The 7,500-nt window shown below is 54.2% G+C and overlaps 2 non-coding genes and 1 pseudogene across 2 annotated transcripts; all 3 read left to right on the forward strand.

The window, feature by feature from the left end:
• The first annotated feature begins 1,531 nt into the window (after window positions 1-1,531).
• Window positions 1,532-3,434, forward strand: LOC128199028 (small subunit ribosomal RNA). Its single transcript, XR_008251732.1, has one exon. It is a non-coding gene; the product is annotated as a small subunit ribosomal RNA (ribosomal RNA).
• Window positions 3,435-3,599: 165 nt separating this feature from the next.
• Window positions 3,600-3,756, forward strand: LOC128199124 (5.8S ribosomal RNA). Its single transcript, XR_008251802.1, has one exon. It is a non-coding gene; the product is annotated as a 5.8S ribosomal RNA (ribosomal RNA).
• A 404-nt stretch (window positions 3,757-4,160) lies between these two features.
• LOC128199087 (large subunit ribosomal RNA) overlaps window positions 4,161-7,500 on the forward strand; it is a 5,405-nt pseudogene continuing 2,065 nt past the window's right edge.

Below are 7,500 nucleotides of genomic sequence, written 5' to 3' on the forward strand. Positions count from 1 at the left end.
TTCTTTTCAGTTTTTGTATAATTTATGCAGTCGGGTTTTTTTATTTGTTTAATTTATTTATTTATTTCACACCTTTTCAGTTACGATAGATATATTTGTTGGTTGCACGTTACAATAACATGTTGCAATAGTAAAAAAAAAAAAAAAAAGTTTTTTTTCACTTCGACTCTATATAGCGTCTCACAGGTAGTGTTGTTGGTTTTTTTTTTTTATTTTTTCATTTCACCTAACTAAGAACACTTGGGTTAACCTTAACCTCCTCCTTTTTTTTTTGAAGTCGGTTAAAAATGTAAATACCCTAAACAACAACAACAACAACAACAACAACAACAACAACAACAACAACAACAACAACAACAACTAGTCGAGTAGAAAGTGTAGAAAAAGTTGTTCACGAAACACCTCCCCATCCGCCAAAACCCCCCCAAACCGCGGCGGCGGCGACCGCCCCCCACCCCCCCCCGCCCCCCCCCCCCCCCCTCCGAGTCATTTTCGTAGTCGAAAATGTTTTTCCGGCCCGTTTTCGGGACACACAATAAACGAACGGCTCGATTTTTTGATTCGTTCAAAATAACACATACACATGTACACAGATTGCGCCGTCAGCGCGTTTACTACTATGACAGGGTCGTGGCGCGTCGACGTTTGAGGTGATTGTGTGAGAGTCTGGTGGCGCTCGCTTTTCTTCTCGGGTGTCGACGTGACACGGCGCGTGTTGTGCGTGTGCGCGCGTTATCGTGTTTTTGCGATACGTTTGAATTGAATATATACGTGTACGTACGTACATGTTAATATATTAATTTATATGTGTGTGTACGTATGTATATATACGAATGTACAACGTGGTGCGTGCGCGCGCGTACGTTCAAAAAAAAAAAAAACAACGGCGTTGCAACCGACGGAATCGCGTTTGACGCTTTTCCACACCCCGTGTAGTATGTATAATCGTCGTACGGCGAGAAATTCACAAACCACGGTGTCGGTAGCTTGATTTACTGTGTGCGGGGCGGCATCGTGTGTCGCCCTGGAACAATGTGTACTCCCAACTTGATTGAGCAATCAGAGAGTCTGGATGACGGTCTCTCACACTCCGGGCGACGACCCACGTGTGGTTTTCCGCAGAGTCACTGTTAAAACACTTACGGCTTCACTCTAGCAGTGGAGCGCCGTGTGTGGTATGTACGTCTCGTTCATAGAACGTTCAAGTTTCTTTGGGACCCGACGACAGCACTGCGAGAGTGTCTAATGGCATACTTTTCTGTGCGGTCGGAGGACGTGTCCTGTGAGATTGCGTCGTGTACGCTCTTCTTGCACAATGTCGGGCACCGCGCCGCGCTCCGTTCGCCGGAGCCGTGGCGCGATCACGTGCTTCAGAGGCCCTCTGCCACGCACGCACACCACCACCCACTCCCCCGCCTGTCGCGTGCGACGTGTGTCCGTCGAGCTTCCGGGTTGGGGACGAAGTGTGGGTGTGTGTTTGTGGGTCGTGTGGCGGGGGGAAGAGAGCTTAGATAATAATATCAATATCTGCTCCCTGGTTGATCCTGCCAGTAGTTATATGCTTGTCTCAAAGATTAAGCCATGCATGTCTCAGTGCAAGCCGTATTAAGGCGATACCGCGAATGGCTCAATATATCAGTTTTGGTTCCTTAGATCTTACTCGGTTACTTGGATAACTGTGGTAATTCTAGAGCTAATACATGCAATCAGAACTCTGACCAGTGATGGGACGAGTGCTTTTATTAGATCAAAACCAATCGACGGAGGGCCTCGCGTCCGAAGTCGTTAATTTTGATGAATCTGGATAACTTTTGCCGATCGCACGGTCCAGTACCGGCGACGCATCTTTCAAATGTCTGCCTTATCAACTTTCGATGGTAGTTTCTGCGACTACCATGGTTGTCACGGGTAACGGGGAATCAGGGTTCGATTCCGGAGAGGGAGCCTGAGAAACGGCTACCACATCCAAGGAAGGCAGCAGGCGCGCAAATTACCCACTCCCGGCACGGGGAGGTAGTGACGAAAAATAACGATACGGGACTCTTACGAGGCCTCGTAATCGGAATGAGTACACTTTAAATATTTTAACGAGGAACAATTGGAGGGCAAGTCTGGTGCCAGCAGCCGCGGTAATTCCAGCTCCAATAGCGTATACTAAAATTGTTGCGGTTAAAAAGCTCGTAGTTGCATTTGTGCGCCGCGCTGTCGGTGCACCGCATCCGCGGTGATACTGACACGTCTGCGGAGCATATCGTCGGTGAGCCGTCGTTAACGCGACGGTTCAATATCAAAATCCTATCGCGGTGCTCTTCGTTGAGTGTCGAGATGGGCCGACAATTTTACTTTGAACAAATTAGAGTGCTCAAAGCGGGCTCAAAATGCCGCTTGAATATTTCGTGCATGGAATAATAGAATATGATCTCGGTTCTATTTTGTTGGTTTTCAGAACTCCGAGGTAATGATTAATAGGGATAACTGGGGGCATTCGTATTGCGACGTTAGAGGTGAAATTCTTGGATCGTCGCAAGACGAACATCAGCGAAAGCATTTGCCAAAGGTGTTTTCATCAATCAAGAACGAAAGTTAGAGGTTCGAAGGCGATTAGATACCGCCCTAGTTCTAACCGTAAATATGTCATCTAGCGATCCGCCGACGTTACTACAATGGCTCGGCGGGCAGCTTCCGGGAAACCAAAGATTTTGGACTCCGGGGGGAGTATGGTTGCAAAGCTGAAACTTAAAGGAATTGACGGAAGGGCACCACCAGGAGTGGAGCCTGCGGCTTAATTTGACTCAACACGGGAAATCTCACCAGGCCCGGACACCGGAAGGATTGACAGATTAACAGCTCTTTCTTGATTCGGTGGGTGGTGGTGCATGGCCGTTCTTAGTTGGTGGAGCGATTTGTCTGGTTAATTCCGGTAACGAACGAGACTCTAGCCTGCTAAATAGGCGTCGTCATTTAGGTGTGCGCGACTCCGGTCGCGCAACTCACTGGCGGCGTATTAAAGTTCTTCTTAGAGGGACCGGCGTCTTCGAGGCGCACGAGATTGAGCAATAACAGGTCTGTGATGCCCTTAGATGTCCTGGGCCGCACGCGCGCTACACTGAAGGAATCAGCATGTTCTCCCTGGCCTAGAGGCCCGGGCAACCCGTTGAAACTCCTTCGTGCTGGGGATTGGGGTTTGCAATTATCCCCCATAAACGAGGAATTCCTAGTAATCGCGGGTCATAAGCCCGCGATGATTAAGTCCCTGCCCTTTGTACACACCGCCCGTCGCTACTACCGATTGAATGATTTAGTGAGGTCTTCGGACCGACACGCGGTGGCTTCACGGCCGTCGGCGTTGCTGGGAAGTTGACCAAACTTGATCATTTAGAGGAAGTAAAAGTCGTAACAAGGTTTCCGTAGGGGAACCTGCGGAAGGATCATTAACGTACCGCGTACGCACATGTTTGCGTTTGCGCGTGCTCGTGTTGTCAGAGACGCACCGATCTAACCTCACTCACTCACTCACTCACTCACTCACTCGCTCACTCGTACCACCCAACAAAACGACAACGCATGTGCACAACAAAAAACGAGAAAACGAAAACCATTACCCTGGACGGTGGATCACTTGGCTCGCGGGTCGATGAAGAACGCAGTTAACTGCGCGTCATAGTGTGAACTGCAGGACACATTTGAACATCGACATTTCGAACGTACATTTCGGTCCGTGGAGAAACATCCAGGACCACTCCTGTCTGAGGGCCGGCTGCATAAATACACACACCACACTGTCCACACAGTGCGACACGTGGCGCGTCCGGTGCAGTGCGTGCGTGCGCCGTTCGACGAGAGTGTCTCTCGATCGGCGGCGGCGCACGCGCTCCGCAGGTCCGCTCAAAAATATCACACGTGTGTGCGTGTGCGTGCGTCCGTGCGCGCTCGTCCCACCGACCCTTCCGTTTACGGTGAATCTGTGGCGACGTACGCGCGCACGTGTACGTGCGTGCCGCTGACGCGCACGCGTAGGCGGACTCGACGTCCGGACTCGCGCGGCGGCGCCGTGCGCTCTCGCGGCGCGCCCCTCTCGCCTCGCGGCGGGGGAGCGCGCTCGCGTGCGCGAACGGCGCCGTCGAGCCGACGGATATCGCGTCTGCCTCCACTTTTATCGTTGGCCTCAGATCAGGGAGGATCACCCGCCGAATTTAAGCATATTAGTAAGCGGAGGAAAAGAAACTAACCAGGATTTCGTCAGTAGCGGCGAGCGAACGCGAATCAGCCCAGCACTGAATCGCGCGGCTTTAACGGTCGCGGGAGATGTGGTGTTCGGGAGGTTCCGCTATCTCGCCGTCGCCGCTCCCGTCAAAGTTCGTCTTGAACGGGGCCGCTTTCCCGTAGAGGGTGCCAGGCCCGTAGCGACGGAGCGAGGCGGCGAGAGGGACGCTCCTCAGAGTCGGGTTGCTTGAGAGTGCAGCCCTAAGTGGGTGGTAAACTCCATCTAAGGCTAAATATTACCGCGAGACCGATAGCGAACAAGTACCGTGAGGGAAAGTTGAAAAGAACTTTGAAGAGAGAGTTCAAGAGTACGTGAAACCGTTCAGGGGTAAACCTGCGAAACTCGAATGAACGAACGGAGAGATTCATCGACATCCGACGGCGCGCGGGCGCGCGCCTCGATGTCGCGCGCGTGCCCCCTCGCGGGTGCCGCGGCGCGGCACGGGTCGCGTCCGTCCAGTACCGTCGGCGTCGTGCACTTCTCTCTCAGTAATGCATCGCGACCCGTTCGACGTCGGCTTGAGCGCCGTCCGATTCGCCCAGCGGCGGGCTCGCGCCCTCCGCTGGACCGCGACGGTGGCCGGCCGGCTGTCGGACGGTATAGAAGTGAACCGCGCACGCGCCTCGCGCGCGTCCGGCCCGACGCAAGCTCGCGCCGTACACACTGAAGGTCGCGGTCCTGCCTGAGCGCGGACCGCGACGCGGCGCCGCTGCTGTCGCAGCCGTGACGTCTCGGACCGTGCGCGTCTCAGTCTGCGATGAGTCATTTTCGGGCACTCGCAGGACCCGTCTTGAAACACGGACCAAGGAGTCTAGCATGTGTGCGAGTCATTGAGTTGTCTTTGTCACAAAACTGAAAGGCGCAACGAAAGTGAACGTAGGGAGGATGGAGCGCCGGTCCCGGTCGGCCTCCCGCACTCCCGAGGCGTCTCGTTTCCAATCCGTGAATGCAGGCGCGCTCCGAGCACAGATGCTGGGACCCGAAAGATGGTGAACTATGCCTGGTCAGGTCGAAGTCAGGGGAAACCCTGATGGAGGACCGTAGCGATTCTGACGTGCAAATCGATCGTCGGAACTGGGTATAGGGGCGAAAGACTAATCGAACCATCTAGTAGCTGGTTCCGTCCGAAGTTTCCCTCAGGATAGCTGGCGTCGACAGCGACAGTCCCATCCGGTAAAGCGAATGATTAGAGGCATTGGGGCCGAAACGACCTCAACCTATTCTCAAACTTTAAATGGGTGAGAGCTCCGGCTTACTCGAACGATGAAGCCGGAGATCTGATGACGGTGCCAAGTGGGCCAATTTTGGTAAGCAGAACTGGCGCTGTGGGATGAACCAAACGTAGTGTTAAGGCGCCTAAAAAACGCTCATGGGACACCATGAAAGGCGTTGGTCGCTCATGACAGCAGGACGGTGGCCATGGAAGTCGGAATCCGCTAAGGAGTGTGCAACGACTCACCTGCCGAAGCAACCAGCCCTGAAAATGGATGGCGCTGAAGCGTTTTGCCTATACAATACCGTTACGGGCAAGTGGGACGCGCGCTCCTCGGACGCGCGTCATTATGCCGTAACGAGTAGGACGTGCGCGGCGGAGAGCGCAGAAGGGTCTGGGCGTGAGCCCGCTTGGAGCCTCCGTCGGTGCAGATCTTGGTGGTAGTAGCAAATACTCCAGCGAGGCCCTGGAGGACTGACGTGGAGAAGGGTTTCGCGTGAACAGTAGTTGCTCGCGAGTCAGTCGATCCTAAGCTCAAGGAGAGATCTTATGTCGATGCGGCGTGTTTTCTTTTGTGACAAACAACGCCCGTTGAGCGAAAGGGAATCCGGTTCCTATTCCGGAACCCGGCAGCGGAACCGTTTCAACAATCGTTCCCTCGTTTCAAAGCGAGCGTTCGACGGGGTAACCCAAAGTGGCCTGAAGACGCCGCCGAGGGGTCCGGGAAGAGTTTTCTTTTCTGCCTGAGCGTTCGAGTTCCATGGAATCCTATAGAAGGGAGATATGGTTCGGAACGCGAAGAGCACCGCATTTGCGGCGGTGTCCGGATACTCTCTGCGGACCTTGAAAATTCAGGTGAGGGATGTACGTGGAGATGTCGCGCCGGTTCGTACCCATATCCGCAGCAGGTCTCCAAGGTGAAGAGCCTCTAGTCGATAGAATAATGTAGGTAAGGGAAGTCGGCAAATTGGATCCGTAACTTCGGAATAAGGATTGGCTCTGAGGACCGGGGCGTGTCGGGTTTTGAATCGTTAAGCAAGTGTGGTGGGCGGCATCCGTGGAGTTCCACAGGGTGTTCGCCGCCTGTGTGGAAGAGGGGGTTTTCCCTGATGTGTGGAAGGATGGCAGGCTTATCGTCATCCCGAAGGGTAATGATAAGCCTCTCACTGACCCGAAGGCCTACCGTCCGATTACGCTCCTCCCAGTGTTCGGGAAGATTTTAGAACGAGTCATGCTCATTTGCGCGCCACAGATCACCAGTGGGATCTCGGACTTCCAGCACGGATTCTCTCCGGGTAAGTCGACCGTCACGGCGCTGCAAGCGGTTCTCAGCGCTGCAAAATCTACTGAGTCGAATTACGTACAGGCCATTTTCCTGGATATCTCGGGCGCCTTTGACAACGCCTGGTGGCCCATGATCCTGCTCAAATCTAAAAGGGGAGGCTGTCCGCCGAATGTATACGGCATGCTGGCCAGCTACTTTGCGAACCGGCGTGTCGGTTTGTTCGTCGGAAGCCAGGTGCAGTGGAAAACCTCCACTATGGGGTGCCCGCAGGGATCAGTGCTGGGTCCTACATTGTGGAATGTCCTTCTGGATGACTTGCTTCGGTTGCCGCTACCGGGGGGGGTCAAGGTCATCGCGTACGCGGACGACGTCACGGTGCTGATCGCGGCGGATACTCGCAGAGCGATAGAGTCCGCAGCGTCCGAGTCTATCCGGCAGATTGAGGACTGGGGCCGTCGTAACCGGCTCAGTTTCGCTCCTAACAAGTCGCAAACTATGACGTTCAAGGGCAAGCTGGGGAAGCGGCCCCCGGTCATCAAGCTGGGGGGTAACTCCATCAGGGCCGTGTCGGAGGCCGTCGTGCTGGGCGTCACGATCGACTCAAGTCTCTCCTTCGCGCGGCATGCGTTGTCGATCGGGGAGCGTGCGGCGCGATGCTTCGGCAAGATGTCGAGAGTCTCGACGTCTTCCTGGGGCATCCGGTATCCTGCGCTGCGCATCCTTTACCACGGAACCTTT

The sequence above is a fragment of the Bicyclus anynana genome, chromosome 18 (assembly GCF_947172395.1).
Source record: "Bicyclus anynana chromosome 18, ilBicAnyn1.1, whole genome shotgun sequence".
Lineage (NCBI taxonomy): Eukaryota > Metazoa > Arthropoda > Insecta > Lepidoptera > Nymphalidae > Bicyclus > Bicyclus anynana.